Below are 20,000 nucleotides of genomic sequence, written 5' to 3'. Positions count from 1 at the left end.
CCAAACAGCTTAAGTTAACAGTTTGTAAACTTGACATGACAAATGGACTTAACTGACCCAGTAATTTATTTTATCAAAATGTTTGCAGGAGTTCGAGTAGAAAAAAAAAATAGAACTTGTTTCCGGGCTTTGATCTTCAGTAAATGACGTATATCTAAACTATAATAACTGCTTAGTGGAGTAATAATACTTGAAAAAAAAATCAAAAGAGAGCAAGAGATAGATGGAGAGATGGGGGCGGGGGAGTAGAGAAAGCAACATGTCTAAAATCTGTAATGAAAGGTCAAAGATACTAAGGAACTGGCGTTGTTTTTTTTTTAAAAAAAAAGGAGAGCAAGTATTTCTCTGCGTATCTTGTGTTTAACACAACTTGAGAAAATTGCGATTTTCTCGAAAGTTATACACAATGTAATAACTGACGGATAATTGAGTGTTTTAAAACTTATTACGTAGGAAGTGTGGTGCCAGTAATGGTTATAGACTGAGAGAGAGGATATGTTGGAGAGACGGTGAAAATAAGGTGATGTGAAGACAGAAAAAGACGACAGAGATATTTAAAACGAAGATGAAGAGAAACACTGGGAAAAAGAAGGAAAAAGAAAAATGCTGGGAAAAGAAGGAAAAGGTGAGAGAAACATTTTTCAAGAGTGTTAGAGGAGAGAGTGGGAGTAATATAAAATAGAACAGTGAAGTAATAGAAAGAGAAAAGAGAGAAGGAAAAGATAAGGGAGCTAAAGAGAGGCATCGAGAATTGTGATGCAAGGAAGCGAGTGTTTAGGAAGAGAAACAGATAGTTAGAAAGAGAGGGGGATTTTAAAGAGAGAGGGAGAGAAAAGTAGAGAAATAGTTGTTAAAAATTAAGAAATGAGATAAATTGAATCTCTTGTGAACCATTGGCTTAAGGTCAGGTCAAGTTTGATAAAAGTACAACAATCGTCAAATATAATGACTATTCTGTCAGATTTTGATACATCAGCATCTTTTTTTCTGATGAGAGTATCACTCGACTGGGACAAATGGTACATAACCCTAACCATAAATTAATTTGAGTCTTTTTTTTTTAACATTTGAAATATTCGCCGGTAAAATTACAGAATAACCAGTTACGTGAAAGTAAAATTTAACTAGTTTAACAACAATAAGAGTAAATGTATAAATAACCGTTCTAAGTGAACCTTGCAGGACACTAAACACTAATTTCAGTAAATATAATTCTAAAGGTCTATATTTAAGAGATGAGGAATTATGTACATTATTTACATTTGACAGATATTTGTCCTCATCTTGTTTGTTGTTAACACAACGTTTCGGCTGATATACCCTCCAGCCTTCATCAGGTGTCTTGGGGAAATTTCGAACCTGGGTTCTCATTCCTTTTTTTTTGATGTTGTTATTGTTATTATTATTATTATTATTATTATTATTATTATTATTATTATTATTATTCAGGTCACTGCCTGGAATCGAATTGGGAATCTTGGGGTTAGTAGCCCGCGCTCTTAAACCACTACGCCATATGCCCATGCCCACGGGCATATGGCCTAATGATTAAGAGCGCGGGCTACTAACCCCAAGATTCGGAGTTAGATTTCAGGCAGTGACCTGAATAATAATAATAATAATAATAATAATAATAATAATAATAATAAGTCGGTCATACAATGATCCCTTTTACACTCGAACGCATCGCACAATCATTTGACAACTGAACCGAAACAAGGTCAGTCGGAGACTCTTTGAGTTGTCAGTTACTTGGAATAAGCAACGTTTCCTTCGTGTATAAGTGCTGTAATTTCAAGAATGGTACATGGTGTGTAAGAACAGAAAAACAAATCATTCGTTTACGAACAAATAAATTTCTGTCAATAGCCATTTTTCACCACTATGCTTAACCCTGAAATTTTTCATTGTCTTAATGAGGAATTAAGTAATTGGTTAGAATTTTAATAATTAGTATCAGGGTTAATATTTAAATTAATATTAAATATTTAAATTATTATTTGCGTCCTATGATCTATCAATCAAGTTTGAATGAACTTTGTGAACGGTCATACTTTCTATACTATAACGAAAAGGAAGTTGCTTATTAATTAGTTATGAGTATGCAACTTTTAGTAAAAGAAAGCAAGTATTAAAGTCTATACCGTTAAGAAAATTTTTGTAAATTCTAATTTTGATGTATTCCTTTTTTTAAAAATTATAATGTGGTTTTCAAGATCCTTTTATTATTGTAGATTTTAATGACACGATTCAATCATAACACTTAACTTTATTTACTGCGACATTATTATTTTACACTGCGAGATAGTGTTTTTTAACGCCTCTGTTTAGGTTTCTGGAAATATAAAGTTTGCTAAATATTTACAACGCTGCTTTCTACAGACATATGAGTAAAAATATTTCCCCAAACTATAAGTTTGAACCAGCGTCAGCCAAATTATGCTATTTTCCAGTGTCCTTTAATTTTTGTTGGGTGTTTTTGAAAAAATAGAAATATGAACGAGAAAAAGGGTTTTAATTTACTTACAACAATTGTACCAAATATAAACATGTCTAATTTTATTTTGGCTAAAGTATTTGGTTGTTGTGCACACAATATTTAGAAAAATAAAAAGCCATGATTGGAGACTGTTACAGCACATGATAAGGAATATAATGTGAACTGTCCTAGATTTCTCATAGCTAATTCTTTTGCTGCGACTTTCACAGTTCAAATTACCGTAGTTCATAGGATGAATAGGAACACGCCAGCTCACCGCCTTATTATGAAAGTGTTGTACTGGCAGAAAGGTTTGAGGAATTTGTTCTGAGTCCAAACCACAGAGAGATCAAACTTGCCTTCCGCCCAGTCAAATATGGCGGTCAATTTAACCATCCAAACCTCTACGCATACTTCATTAACCCTGTGATTATGTCGGAAACAACGATTTTATTTAACGACCACATTTCGCATTGGGTTATGTGTTGCCAACACAGACCTTCATTGGTTTCTCCCAAGCCTAGATTATATTCTAGTATAGACATAATATCACATGGGAGATATTTAGTCATTTTTGTAAAGAACTGATAACAGAATTGTGGACAAACCAATTTGAGTATTCTCAACGTAGTCATTCAATATTACACCCATATTTTTTTAAATTATAAAGCGAATAGGGTGTAATATTAAATCGCTTCAAATTACACTCTATTCTTTTAAAAAACAAGGTCATTTTCGATAACAAGGCTTGATCACGTTGAAATGCATTTAATCTTCGGTTAGTTCGATCAAGGCCGATCTGGAAGTAAACATTCACAATGAAGATTACTGGTACATAAAGATTAAAAGTTTAAAATGCCAAATGACCTTGTGAACATTTGAACTCAGAACTTGTCTTATAAACTGCAGCGATTATCTGATAAACTGCTGTTTATTACTTTACACAAGCTATAACTGGTGCTTCAGTACTGAATACTGAACTATCGTTTAACCAACCGACAATATACCCAACATGTTGACCTCCAAGTAAAGTTCATACGCTGTCTTTAAAATACATCAGCCAAGATACAATGCTACTATTATGAGAGAGTCCTATGTATTTACACATAACAAAACAAAGATCCTATCTGTTGACTTAATAGCTTTATTTAGTCAATAGGTTACTAGTTATTGTATCATACAATTGTTGTTAAAGTTTGATCAGACGTTTAAGAATGTAACGAACGACGCTTGTATTGGACACAGAGACAGTTTACAACGTGTTCTGTTTCTCAATTTACTACGATAACTGGAAGGACACTGTACCAACTTGATAGTAGTTGGGAACTCTTCTATTGACAGAAGTAAAACATGCACATTATAATAATGACTGTATATTATGTAAAGTCAAGCACACAAACACACACACACGTACGCACACACACACACACACATACGCATAAACACACACACAAACTCTCTTCGTGTCTAGACTAAAGTATGAACATTCTAAATACGTAAACTTACACAATGCATTTAGCTTATATAATTTAAATGCAAGAAAGTAAAATATTAAATTCACAGAACAATGGAGAGAATAGGGGAACGACATGTCTGTCTCAAATGGATCAGTGACGTCACTGAATTACAATGGTTTTAATCAGGCAGGTAATCTTCATGACTTTCTGGAGATAAATCTAAGAATAAAATCCTTCAAATTATTTTACATACTTGTTGATACTCCTTGGAAAGTCTCTTGGGACCGATTTTCTTCTGTTCAAGAACCCATATTCGACATTCTCGGCGAACTTGATTATCTCTCTTTTAGCTTAGTCGTTTTATTGAAAACTATTTTCCCGATGTTATTTGGAGAGAACTTTTCTTGTGTGAACTTTTATTTCATATCTTTCCTCTTGTTCCTTAACTATCCCAATGGTATTGCTATTTTCAGACTCACAAATATGAACACGATAGTTACTGACCTTCTTTCTCTGCTCGAGACGTTACTGCTTTGTTACCATTCGGATCTCATACAATATTAATACAGATTTTAGGCCAGCCTCCTTGCGTGGGAAATACGATCTGTTTACATCTCAGGTTGATGTTTCCAGTAACACAAAACAGTTTGCGTGTCTTATATATGTGTACATGCTTGTGCTTGAGTGTATGCGTATGTTTGTGTTACATATATATGTGTGCATATATAAATAGGATGTATGCGCACATATATATATATATATATATATATATATATATATATATATATATATATATATATATATATATATATATATATATATATATATATACATATATATATATATATATATATATATATATGCACGTAGGCTCATTATTCCCGAGCGTCAAACTAATACACTTGCTTGTTGTTCATACATCTATCTGTCTTCGTCTTTTGTTTTTCTATAAATTTTAACTATATATATATATATATACACGCACGCACGCACGCACGCACGCACGCATACACACACACACACACACACACACACACACACACACACACACACACACACACACACACACATATGGAGGCGCAATGGCCCAGTGGTTAGGACATAAAAAAGCTGGTTTTCACAAAACCAGAACGAAGGACGCAGTTAATTAGGAAACTACATTTACAAGCCAGTAATGATACTGTAAAAGTATGTAAAATTCACCAGATGTTTAGCTTTTGGTATGCATACAAACACGTAGACTCATACGCGGACGAATATAAACATATTGAACGAGTATGGACCTTACATTTATTCATACACAAGACGTTCACCTTTGTATTCGTAAATAAATTCACGCTCTTCTACTCTTACTCTCTCACTTTCCTTAGTTTTGATATTATATCTATGTTTCCTAAACACACATCGTGTATGTACATAACCTATATTCTCAAATGCTGCACGTACATAATTAATCCTTTTTATCCCAACAGGGACAAAAGACCGAAGAACAGACATACACACTGAAACACTGAGAAGAAGTACGTATGACATAAGATTATACATTCATATGAATAACAACTAATACACTTTTGTGCATATATATACATATATATATATATATATATATATATATATATATATATATATATATATATATTCTTTTGCTAGTTTCAGGCATTTGACTGCGACCATGCTGGAGCACATCCTTGAAATTATCATTATATCATATAGATGATATATATATATATATATATAATAGAAATATGTTACAAAAACAAAATAGAAACTACACGTGGAAATGTAAGGGGAAAGTAAGCAGAAAAATAAGCGAAAATGCACATTGGAAATCAAAAAAAGTTAAGGCTTTTTATAAAAAGTAACGATAGATATATACAATTAGATGAATTGAGGTAGGAATAAAGGTAATAAAAGTCATTATTGTGAGTTGTTTTATATATATATATATATATATATATATATATATATATATATATATATATATATATATATATATATTTCTACATTCATTCTCCTATTTCCCTATATACTCCTTAATTGCTTCCTTTTCCAAAATAACTCCTCATACTGAACTCTAATATTTCTCTCTATTTAACCATCTCACATCGTCTCTGATGAAGGGATATCCCTAATATCCCAGAAACAGCTGTAAGACTAACTTTCTCTTTATAAATGTCCTGAAAATTCCACACAGCCTTGGCTTTGTTGTCTCACTTTGCTTAACACACACACACACACACACACACACACACACACACACACACACACACACACACACACACACCACCACCACCACCACCACCATGATAGATCGCTAGCCACTAAACCTCTTTTTATTTTCTCTCTCTGTTTATTTCAGTGTTCCTTTCTGTTGAAGAGCGTCGGCTCGAAACGTAAAAGACTTTCTTACTTATCGAGCGTTAAACTAATACATCCGTTTGTTGTTTACACATCCGTCTTCGTCTTTTGTTTTTTTTTGTATATATATATATATATATATATATATACACATATTCTTTTACTTGTTTTACTCATTTTAATTGCAGCCATGCTGGAGCACCACCTTAAATTGTTTCTAATCGATGCCATCGACACCAGGACTTATTCTTTGTAAGCCTAGTACTTCTTTTATCGGTCTCTTTTGCTGAACAGTTGACTTATGGGGTCGTAAACACACCAACAACGGATTTCAAGCAATGGTGGTTGTGGTGGTAGGGGTGGGAAGGGGACAAACACAGACAGATATACACTCATAAACACACACACACAAACATATAATGTGTGTGTGTGTATATATATTACACATATTACATAGATATATTTATTATATCTATGTATTATATATATGTTCTATCTATCTATCTATCTATCTATCTATCTATCTATATATATATATATATATATATATATATATATATATATATATATATATATATATATATATATATATTGTTAAATATACTATACGTGGAACACATCCGACCTACAAGGAGGTCTTGGGATAATCCTTTATGAGAAATTCAGAAGACGATATTCAATAAGGAGTTATTATGATATCAGTTGATAACAAAGAATGGGGAAGCTTAATCAACATGCCTCGGTGTTGTGGGGGTGTATATGTGTGTGCGTGTGTGCTTATAAATATGTGTATGAATTTGTGAGTGTGCGTGTGTGCGTAAGTTGTAGGCGTGGACGCATGGACTTAGAGATTGTTTTGTAGCCGTGTGGTCTCAAGTTATATCTTACTGCATGGCATTTTAGGCAAGTGTCTTGTTGTTGTTGTTGTGTGTGTGTGTGTGTGTGTGTGTGTGTGTGTGTGTGTGTGTGTGTGTATTTGTCACTAATATTTGAATGACGAAAGTAAATCAACTTGGCATTTTTATCTATTTATGGTCTGTCAGTTTGTCTGTCAATGTGATTGTTTACGAGCGTATATATTTGTGCGAATACACACACACACACACACACACACACACACACACACACACACACACACACACACACACACACACATAATCTCTCTCTCTCACACACATATATACTCACACACATGCTTGTTGGTGTATGTGCACGCTTGAGTGGGTATGTATGTATGTAGTTATGTCTGTATGTCTGTATGTATGTATGTATATATGTGTATAAGGTGGCTGTATGGTTGTGCATGTGTTCAGGTATCTAAGTGGTTGCATGTGTGTGCAGGTGTGCGTTCGTGTTTGTATTGTATATGTGTTTGTAAGCGTGTGACTGTACGTGTTGTACGAATGTAATTGTGTGTGCGTATGTTTGTTTGTGTGTGTGTCTGTGTGTGTGTGTGTGTGTGCGCGTGTATGGTTGTGTGGGTGTGTAGCGTTAGCGTTTAATAGTGTAATTTGGAATGGAGAGGAGGAGACCCGGCCCGCTCCGCTTCGGGTGACACTTTTATGGGAGCTGTCTAAGCTTGTATAGGCTTGTGGGGTTCCTGGTGGAGGGACGGGGGGTGGTGTGTGGAAAACTCCACGGTGGCTGTGTCACTTGACTGAGGTCACCCTCCATTTGAATTTTCCTTCTGTTTATGAAGCGACAATGCTGCAATCGATAGATTGAATATTTTCGAACGATCGGTCCCACAGAGCAGGTGCCAGTCACGGGTAAGCGAAGGGAGCCTCAACCTAGTCGGTGAACTGTTAAAAGTAGCAGCCAAATATCCCTCAAACGATTAATGATGCGACAAGCATGATAGGAAGAAAAGACGGGAATGTAATGGTTGATGTGATCTTTTGGTCATAAGTCTGCTTTCTCGACCTTGAGCTTGAACAACGAAAACAGCAGCAGCGTATACAATAACAAACACACCACCACCTCCAATCTGCTGAATCAAATCCAATTTCGATATTATTGATTGGTACATTTGATCGATATTTATAGATCATATGTATGTATGTATATACTTCTAATCATGTACACGTGTGTGTGTGTGTGTGTGTATCTATATGTGTGTGTGTGTATATCTATATGTGTGTGTGTGTGTGAGAGAGAGTGTAGATATATATATATATGTGTGTGTGTGTGTGTGTGTGTGTGTGTGTGTGTGCATGCATACATACACATATTCATAGACTCGCATATACATATACATTCATATATATATAAGTTTTTCAAAGTCAGTTTTATTCCTTCAGCACTATTAAAAATCTAACTGCGATCTGCCGTCAAAATCAAACAATGCCATCTTAGCTTTGTAATCTGACATATACAGGACATATACACGTACGGACGTACTCTCCCCACCCCTCTCTCTCTCTCTCTCTCTCTCTCTCTCACACACACACACACACACACACACACACACATACTTGTATATAAATATAAATGCATATTATCTCTGGCATTTTAACCATATTAGCGGGTGACCAAACGTGTTTCTGTAGGTGCTTACCAAGAACACTTTGAGATTGTACCTGGGAAATGTCCTCTTATTATTTATGATATTTATCTCCATTCACAAATACTTCCATAAATACACATGGCATGTACATACACACGCACACTCGCACACACATACTTTATATGGGCACATGCATAAATAATACTTCTTTTCAAACTGTTATTTCTTTTTCAAGTACATAAACAAAAGTACATAAAAAAAAGTACATACAAAAGATACTGTAATCCCACAACCAGGTACGGTTGTTTACATTTGTGCAAACACTAACTTACACCTGTATTCAAATATCTGTCTGTCAGTCTACCGGTCTCTTTGTCTTCCTATCTGTCTGTCTCTCAGTGTCTCTGTCTGTCTCTATTTCTCTTTCTCTCTCTCCCTTACACACACATATGTGTCAATACTGTAGCATACAAAATAATTGTACGAACACGAGAAACTCACTCAAGCATATACTCTCATGCTGATCACAGCCTCACATTCTTATACATGCATAGACTCACACACATATTTATGTAATATACCGTATGTGCATAAACACACACACACACACACACACACATACACGCATATACATGCATCAGTCCAATTACGTATAGGTAGAAAGATGGGACAATCGTTCAGATCCATTCAAAGATGAACAGCAACGGTTGTATATTTTCCCAGAATTGTCATACCATCGCGAGTCAATACTAAGACCAAATCCATAACCACAGATACTTCTCGCCAGTGGCGATGTAGATCATCCTTTAAATACAGCAATAAGATCGATAACAACAAGACTTGTGAGGCAGTACTTATATGATAGCCTTCTTCCAATAATATTCTACAATTAAAAAAAAAAAGGTGTAGAAATGAGCAGCTAATATAAACCCTTTTTAAAACCATCTCTCTCTCTCTCTCTCTCTCTCTCTCTCTCTCTCTCTCTCTCTCTCTCTCTCTCTCTCTCTCTCTCTCTCTCGCACACACACACATATAAATTTGCTCCTCAGACATCGGTAAATCTACCACGAGAACCACCACCACAACAACACTATCAGCTGTAACAAAACTTCATCAATACTTACGGAAGATCGTTTTTCACTGGTGTTGAAAAGGAAATTGGCGAATACAAAGGACAACAACAACAGCAGCAACAAGAAAGCAACATGAAAAATAACAACAACAACAGCTACAATTCCAGCTAAGACAACGGATTAACGAAGAATTAAGAATTCTTAGTTTATATTTTGTCAAAAAAAAAAAAAACACCCAAAAACAAAACAAAAGGAAACCTTATCACGTTTGTTTGTTTCAAGTATTCTCATAAACAATTTGTTAAGTGTTTATACTTGAATGAGATAAAAATCTAAGCAAATACCTCGTTTTCTTTGGTACTTAGCAGTTTGCTTTTTACCCCTATCACAGCTGTTATCTTCAGGAAAAATCTGTAATTAGGTAAGTACCTCGATTCAATTTGTTTACTGACGAAATGTGGCGATGATTTGTACTAGTTCTTCAAAATAGTTTAAATATCAATGATGACAAATGCTCTCGTCTTTCGACGAACATACTTACCTGTGTATGTGTGTGTGTGTGTATATGTGTGTGTGTGCGTGTGTGTGCGCGTGTGTGCGCGTACGCTGGTTTATCTTAAGCACGTTCAGATGTGAATGTGTATTTTTTAAATAAGTTTAAACGGTATTCTAATTTTATTATTTTTATGAGAGACAGAGGGGAAGGTGGAGAGAGAGAGAGAGAGAGAGAGAGAGAGAGAGAGAGAGAGAGAGAGAGAGAGAGAGAGAGAGAGAGAGAGAGAGAGAGAGAGAAAGAGACATTTAGTTGCTATTCTTAGGAAATGGAATGGCCACAACGAATTTCCCTCGTTTGCTCAAATATTTTCTGTTTCAAATTGGGGCTGTCCGCTTATTGTCCAAAAAAAAAAAAAACTATCTGCAATCCAATCATGCTGGTGTGCGTGCTTGTCTTGTATTTGTGTGTATGTTTATAAAAAAACTGAGCCTGTGCAGCTACAATCAGTTCTCTACTGCTGGTGCTTTATCTTTTCTGCTCTCGTTCAAACTGATTAATAATAATAATAATAATAATAATAATAATAATAATAACATCGAAAAATACCTTAGGAATGAGAACCCAGGTTCGAAATTTCCCCCAAGACATCTGAAGAAGGCTGGAGGGTATATCAGCCGAAACGTTGTGTTAGCAACAAGCAGGATGAGGACAAATATCCGTCAAATGTAAATAATGTAAATCAAGTATTATTATTACTCTGAATTGCTGTACCCATCGAAGTCGGAATAGGTCTATAATACTAGAGAAAAGAAGCGTGGAAAATAAAGAAAAATTGATATATGTATGTATGTATATTCGCATGCGTATATATACCTTTTACTTGTTTCAGCTATTAGACTGCGGACATGCTGGGGCACCGCCTTGAAGAATTTTTAAGCAATTGAATCGACCCCAGTAGTGTTTTTTTAAAGCCTGGTACTTATTCTATCGAACTCTCATGCCGAACTGCTAAGTTATAGGAACGTAAATACACCAGCACCGGTTGTCAAGCAGTGGTGGGAGACAAACGCAGACACAAACACACACACACACATACGGAGAGCTCCTTTTAGTTTCCGTCTACCAAATCCACTCACAAGGCTTTGGTCGGCCCGAGGCTATTGTAGAAGACACTTGTCCAAGGTGCCACGCAACGTAACTGAACTCGGAACTATGAGGTAGGGAAACAAACTTCAACCACACAGCCACGCCTGCCCTATGATATGATATAATATAATATAATATAATATAATATAATATACATGCCTACATGAATAATCAGTCAACTAACTCGTACATTACAAATATAATCTGTAAGCGGAAAAGTAAAAATATGGAAGACTTTTCGCAAGTTTAAAATGTGACATTGTTTTCGTTATCAACATTCCAACGATGGCGTCTTGTATCTCTGTTAGAAACCATCAACACCTTCCTCAGAGGAAGAATTTGAAAAATTAAAAATAGAAGAGGGTGCTCTTCGCCGAATGTCCGAGGCGGCCGGTACATTCACTGTGAAAAAATTAGAGTGCTCAGAGCGGGCCCCACCGGCTTGCATACGAAAAGCATGTTTTCTCTTGATACTATCATTGCGACTGAATAGATTAAACCAATCAATCTGTTTCTGTGGAAAGAATATCTCACAGGGTCCTGTTATATTCTCTCGTGGCAATGCCTGTTTGTGTGTAACTTGAACAGGTGCTCACTTCGATTGATGTTTATCGATTTTGTTGTCTCTTTTACAGCACACACGTTTGTTGGATATTGTATTGACGTATAACAGGATTGTAAAACTTCAATGTAGTGTAGTACATTAGCCCATCCACTTTTAATTTAATTTTCTTGTGGACTTTATCTGTAAGACTCTTTATCTTCTGCGAGCCAACACGTTGCTTCTGAGGCAAGTATTACATTACTCTCGTATCGTGAAAGGAATGATGTTACACATCGAACTTCATTACACATTCTAACTCGGCCAGTCATGTTTTTATTGTTAATTGATTTATTTATAGACATAGCGTTAGTTTTATTTTAAATTCTCTTCATTTTACTTTGTATCGAAAACTTTTTTTCGTTTTTATTTTATTATTATTGTTATTTTTATTATAGATGGTTTGATTCCAAATCCTACCAATGTCAACTTTGCCTTTGGGTCGATAAAATAAGTACTAATCGAGTACTGAGGTGTTGATGATAACAACTAAACCCATCCCCTCAAAGTTACTGGCTTTGTACCTAAATCAGAAACCATTATACATGACCTGTATAATGAGAAATATACAAATCGTTCCCTGTCTTGGAACAAGAGTTAGATAAATATTGGAGAACATGTAAATAAATGCAGTTCTATATTTAAGAGATGAGGAATTATGTACATTATTTACATTCGATGGATATTTGTCCTCATCTTGTTTGTTGTTAACGCAACGTTTCGGCTGATATACCCTCCAGCCTTCTTCAGGTGTCATGGGGAAATTTCGAACCTGGGTTCTCATTCCTAAGGTATTTTTCAATGTTGTTATTATTATTATTATTATTACTATTACTATTATCATTATTATTATTATTGTTGTTGTTGTTGTTATTTTGCATTTATAATAAAATAAATATAAACAAAATAATTTTATAAAAATAATTAAAAAAATATTCAGTATAGTACTGTTTCTACTTCGCGGATTTTCACCTATCGCGGATTTTCACCTATCGCGGTGGAGTTTGAAACGTAACGATCGCGATAGTCGAAGGATTGCGAAATTACTATTTTCTGGAATATAAAGGCGGTGAGCTGGCAGAACTGTTTGCACGCCGGGCGAAATGCTTAGCGGTATTTCGTCTGTCTTTACGTTCTGAGTTCAAATTCCGTCGAGGCCAACTTTGCCTTTCATCCTTTCGGAGTCGATAAATTAAGTACCATTTGCGTACGGGGGTCGATCTAATCGACCGGCTACCCCTCCCCAAAATTTTGGGCCTTGTACCTAGAGTAGAATAATATTTCTGGAATGTAGGTCATTTTGTCAAAGTTGTTGTAGCAATATTTGTGTATCACTGCAGTTATGCCAGTTACAAATGGCATGATAAGCTCTATTGCTTAACTACCATAGTGTTTTTCGATGCAATTTGTAAGTGTAATTTTTTCAGTTCACTTCTACACTGTATTCGTGGCACTCCGCCGGTTACAACGACGAGGGTTCCCGTTGATCCGATCAACAGAACATCCTGCTCGAGAAATTAACGTGCAAGTGGCTGAGCATTCCACATACACGTGTACCCTTAACGTAGCTCTCGGGAAGATTCAGCGTGACACAGAGTGTGACAATGCTGGCCCTTTGAAATACAGGTACAAGAGAAATAGGAACAAAGAGTGAGAGAAAGTAGGGTTCGCCATCACCACCACCTGCGGAGACTCGTGGAGTTTTAAGTGTTTTCGCTCAATAAACACTCACAACGCCCGGTCTAGGAATCGAAACCGCGATCCTACGAGCGCGAATCCGATGCCCTAACCACTGGGCTATTGCGCCTCCACTCTACACTGTATTACAGTGATCTGCAAGTGCTATGTTGATTTTTTAATACACAATTGTTATTGACGGCGGCGAGCTGGCAGAAACGTTAGCACGCCGAGCGAAATGCTTAGCGGTATTTCGTCTGTCTTTATGTTCTGGGTTCAAATTCCACCGAGGTCGACTTTGCATTTCATACTTTTCCGCGGTTAAGTAATCGACTTTCTCCTCTTCCACAAAATTCCAGGATTTGTGGCAGTAGCGGAAAAGGGTCATTTAGTTATGTAAGGTGGTGAACAGGGAGAATCGTTAGCACACCGGACAAAATGCTTTGCGATATTTCGTCCGTCTTTACATTTTGGGTTTAAATTTTGCTGAGGTAGACTTTGCCTTTCATGCTTTTGGGATCGATGAAATAAATACCAGTCAAGTACTGGGGTCGATGTAATCGACTCCCCGTTTTAAAAACTGCCGGCATTTCGTACGTTTTTACGTTATGGGCTCAAGTTCTACCGAGGTCGACTTTACCTTTCACCCTTTCGAGGTTCATACCTTTTTCCCTCAATAGCTGCTGCTGTCCCTTTGCCAAGACTTGAACCTATTACAGGAAGAACTTCGATACTGAAAACTTATTTTTGAGCATCAACCAGAAGCGATTATAATATTCTACTCTACTCGTTCTTTTTCTGTGTGTGACTTGGATTCTATCAAACTACGTGATTCCAAAGTATTTATAATTTTGCTTCCGGTCTATTCCACAACATAATGATTTGTATGAGTTTTCCTCTTTTCGAAGAGGCCTTAACGCTGACTTGGACTTTTAGACTGCAGAATCGGTAAAACAAGTGCTACTCAAATACAAATGCTGATCAAATCGAGTCCCAAAAATATGTGACTTTGTGCCAAAGTTGGAAATCGTCTTCATCATCATCGTCGTTGTCTTCATCATCATCCTCATTTCTTCTTCTTCTACTACTACTACTACTACTACTACTACTACTACTACTACTACTACCCTTCCTTCTTCCCATCGTCGCCATTTTTACTATCTTATATTTATTGTCTCTTACCTGCTATATTCAACTGTTTATATTTGTTACATAAAATTGTTTAGCTTGTTTATGTCTTAGATCGATTTTTATTTAATGCCATAACGATTTATCACACACACAAAAACACACACACAAGCACACACATGCACGCGCGCGCACGCAGATACATACACACACATTCTTTTTGTACAATGATGCATTGATGTATTATTTATTACTGATATACGAAGGTTATATCCAAACTATTGCGAAAGAGGATATATTTTTGTTTGTATTAACTGATGTAGATTGATCAAATTGCACATTTTGCTTGAGTAACTCTTTCCCTGTAGTTAACTCTTCTAGTTTTACTACATTTCAAGCAAATAATTGAGGGCTTCCAAGTAGTGTGCCGCCATTGAGTTTTTGAAGAAGGAGAGGTGTAGGGGTCCGACACCCACAGAAAGCTACGGGTTGTTTATAGAAATGACATTATTAACAAGAGCAATGTGCGCAGATGGATGGAAAGATTAAGAAGAGCAAATTGTGTTGAAAACACACTGGACAGTGGGGGATAATCAACTGCAATTACTGACACTAATCGCCAGGAAGGGGATAAATTAATTCACGCAGACAAATTAATTACTGTGCTTGTTGCATAACTGGTCTGTGTTTACAATAATTACACAAAATGGTGGAAGACTGAATATCGAAAAATGTGTGCAAATTGTATACCTTAGCAGTTAACATCAATATGAAGTAGGGGAGGGGTGGAAATCTTGTCTGATCTATTGGATACGTTTGAAGCCAATGATACGTTTTTCCATGTCTAGTGACAGGGGACAAAGTGTGGCCGTATCTTTATTATCAAGAAACGAAGGCCCAGACCATGGAATGGCGTCACACGTTTTCTCCAAGGTCTAAGAATTTCAAGAGCAAGCGACCAGCACAGAAAGTTGTGGATACTATCTTGGGGATGATAAACTGTCATTTTCTTGGGTTTTCCGGAACGTGGCTGTACTGTGATCAGTGAGTGGTGCATTGAGATACCTCAAAAGCCGAGAAAAGTCATTAGGGCGAAAAGACCGTATAAGGGTCTGAAAACTATCCACATTCACCATAATTATGTGTGTCCACTTATATCTTTAGCAAATTAGCTTTTGTCACTCCACTGCTACATTAAATCTAAGTATGCCATTGGTAGTTGCATGCCTATCTGTAATAGTTGTACAAGCGAGTAAGGTTATGGAGAATATGTGTAAAAGAAACGATGAATGGGATGACGAAAAATACACTCTACTACCTTATTAAAAGGAAGAACAATGGATAACGTAGCTTTACATAGATTATGCTTCTGAAAAAGGCGGGCAAAAGAAGAGATGATCATGTTCAAGATGTTTTTGTTCATAACTTTGCTTGATAAGAGCTGATGTCGGTAAAACAAACACAAAAATATTTATAAAGCTAACAACGAAAATATTCGTAACGACATGCAACTATTATACTGGGTCAGCACAGACCTTTGAATCAAAAGTATATTAAACATCAACAGTCTTTTAAAAAAAAAAATGTTTATAAAAACTTTTTGATTGTCTCAGTTTGTCTGATTTTGGACGTAGATGAATGTGACTTTATTTTAGTGTAACTAGAAGCGTGTGTTAGTGTGGTTCCTGGCCGCCTTCTCAAGGTAAGTACGAAGCTTAAGATTTTTTCGATGAGAAGAAATATTGTTTGTAAAATCCCACGCCTTTTACGAGGGTATTAGTGACGTAAGTGGAGTGATTAGATAGCGATATCGGCAAAGAAAAAAAGAAATGAAAAGTGCATGACAAATTCGTACACTTAAAACTTAGGAAAGGTCAAAACTAAGAGACTTGTGTGATTGTTGAGACATTCACGAACTACTTTTGCAGGATTAATGATCCATATTTATAAGGGTAGTGGACACAAGCGTTTAAGCAAACATGGGTTGTTTGTATTGCCTAAATATTGAGTATCTCTGCCCCATATAACATCATCAACAACAAATCCAAATTGTCCAGCTAATATCTACATATATTTCCAGTCAACATCTACACACTATTTTCTATCCAGTTAAAATCTCTCTATAGTCTGCGCAATCAACATCTACATCATTGACTCCATCTTTGCACAGTTTCTATACTCGTTTATCTTATGTTAGATTTATTCATTGTATCAACAATTTGTTACTAATAACACAATTCTGTTAAGTTTTTCACTTGATCCAGACTAAAATTGGCATGCTGATTTCAAATCTACAGTTAGTTTTCTAGAATCACGTCCAGTTTTTTTTTCTACAGCTTACTCTCTGAATAAGCACAATTGTATTGTTTGTCCGTAAGTAATATGGCTGGTCAGCTTTTATAATTTTATTGATAATGATCAATAATCGTTACTTAAACACTGAAAAAAGTCTGAGGTTTTTAAGGTGGTTGGATAATTTTGAAAGTTATGAAACAGATCCGTTTTTTTTATCTTCAAGGCATTTTGGGAAATCCATTTGTAGCAATAACTTGCAGGATTTCATTGCACATGCTAATAGCAGATGAAGTAAATCATTTCTAGTTATGATATTTTATCATATCTAAATCGAAGGCAGCAGTCAGGCAGTCGTAAGCCAAGCAGCATTCTGTCGGCACTACGTTCTGAGTTCAAATTCTATCAATGCCTACTTTTTCATTTCGGGTTCTATAAAATAACTACCAGTTGAACCCTGGGGTCGATGTACTCGACCAACACTCTCTCCCCACATTTCCAGGAGCTTTGCGCCTTTAGCGGAAAGGATTATATTTAAATCAGTTTTAAATCGAATTTTACTTTTTTTTAAATCATTGTTTGTTTACTATGCTCCCTCTCTCTGTATCTATCTACCTATCCATCTATCTATCTATCTATCTATCTATCTATCTATCTATCTATCTGTATATAAAACACTTTCATCTCATTTATTATATAAAACAGCTTCTTCACAATCTGTCGGCTGACATTTTTAACAGTAACCTCACTGCCAAATTTATTACATAAGCCGCTACTATTATCTTCAATAGCTTATACGCCAACCTGATATTATTTGCTGACCCTATTTCTTTTTTCAATAGATCCTCTACCAGATTTTTCTATCGGTTGACACTGTTGTTATTTTATTTATTTATTGTTTTTTGTGAATGGTCTCGATACGAAAGATATCCTATTTAAACTAATTTCTATTTGAACTTATGTTTTATGTTTATTTTATTCTTTCATTTAAGCCTAGTCAAAATGTCAACATTCTTTTGTATTGCAGGTCATGTTGTATTAGTGGGAAATATACATTAAACGAAGGAACCAATTTTAAAGCGATCTGTTATATATGAGAATAGTTAGTTATATAGCGTTGGAGCGAAATAAAAGAGAGGATTGAAAAAATACAATTACTTTGAAATTATATATACTAGAGTTTTTCTTTTGTATGCAAACAGCATTAAACATCGAAATAGCGTATCATTTCTACCCGTGTTATTGTGTCTTTTTAATGTAACTTTATATATTTAGCAGAATGCATCTGAACAAAGATTCCTAAAACAAAAAGTTATAAAACGTTTGGATCCGGAAATGTAAAGGAAAAAAGAAAAGAGACCCAACACAAAAAATATAGCAAAAATTTAAGCAGTTTCCTATCGATGAAATCTGGGCGTGCATTAGGCGTACTACACTCCGCTCTACTATGTATATATATATATATATATATATATATATATATATATATATATATATATATATGTGTGTGTGTACAAATGTTTATACACACACACACACACACACACACACACACACACACACACACACACACACACACACACACACAAGGTATCATTCAAGGAGTCATTTCATTACTAGTCAGAATTTCACAATGGTTGAAACAGTGCAGTAACGGAGCAACTAAACCGATTGCCATTAGTTAGGAGGGTCACGTGGTAAACTAATGGTCATGTCAGAAATATTGCTAGCTGAACTGTTATGGTGCCAAGGGAAGCCACCTAGTCCAGACCCGTTGGCATAAAAGGGCGAGTACTCTGCAACATTTGTTAGAGCTGATGGCTATCGGTTTGAATCGGTATGGGTAAGAATTTCAGACATGTGGTAACTATGCAAGAGAAATTTCTACTTATAATAACATTAAATATGTTTCATCTCCAGTTAAGCGAGGTCACTGGTTGTTTTAGTATCGGAAGCTTTTCATTTACGTGGAACCAGGTCTTTAATGATCCATTTAAGATGGCTTTAGGGACGATGTTCCATGTTATTGAATGCGCTTCATTCTTGGTCTCTGAGTGTCCAAATTTGGATAAAGATATTCAGCTTTCCGTATACGTTGATCTGAATGAGTAATATGGTAATAAAGTCTTTTGAAAGTGTTTACAGTAATTCCCGTGTAAATCCTTTCGATATCTTCTCTTATAAATATTCGACATATTGCTGCTCTGGAACGATAATGTCCTCTCCATGGTGGAACGTAGGAAGGTTTAGGTATTTGATCTAAGGTTTACATCATCACTGAGGTGTGGTTGTATTTTTTCGTTTGTGGTGTGTGATCTGAAACGCGATGTTGTCTACGAAGAAGTGGCTGACGTTGATGTTATGGGTGTCGTAGAGTTTGTTGTGCTTGGTTGTTGGTGGGGAATGTTGTCTTACTAGAAAGAAAGCCACACATTAACCATAAAGTTAAAATACACGAAAAACTTGAACATTTAGGGCCATGTAGACCCAAAATCCCATTTAAAAACCAAGTGTTAGATTTTAAATCAGTGATAAGCAAATAGGTATATTTGGTAAACATATAAGAGATGCAAGGTAATGAAACTACGAATTTGCTTTTATGAAAAGTAAGTTCCGTTGTAATCAATGAGTTTATCAATTTTTTTTCTTTATAATCCCACTAGCTTGCAAACCCCAGGCCCATCATACGAGTCCATAACGACATCAAACAGCTTGACGCTATTAGATGCAAGCACTGTTTTCAAAAATTGTAGAGACATCCCGGCATTTATGATAATAATCCTTTCT

General features: G+C 35.7%; 1 long non-coding RNA gene across 2 annotated transcripts in view; it reads right to left on the bottom strand.

Annotated features, from left to right (window-relative positions):
- LOC149133982 (uncharacterized) overlaps positions 1-20,000 on the bottom strand; it is a 126,108-nt gene that overhangs the window by 15,694 nt on the left and 90,414 nt on the right. Inside the window, exon 3 of one of the 2 annotated variants that reach the window (XR_016243029.1) lies at positions 18,772-19,627. The exons of the other annotated variant lie outside the window; for it this stretch is intronic. This is a non-coding gene — a long non-coding RNA (uncharacterized LOC149133982). Of the gene's footprint in view, positions 1-18,771; positions 19,628-20,000 lie in introns of those variants that run through there. 2 annotated transcript variants of the gene reach the window in all.

Source organism: Octopus bimaculoides, chromosome 9, assembly GCF_046866305.1.
Source record: "Octopus bimaculoides isolate indiv1 chromosome 9, ASM4686630v1, whole genome shotgun sequence".
NCBI lineage: Eukaryota > Metazoa > Mollusca > Cephalopoda > Octopoda > Octopodidae > Octopus > Octopus bimaculoides.
Note: the sequence above shows the minus strand (reverse complement) of the source record. Positions and strands in the feature narration are given on the sequence as shown.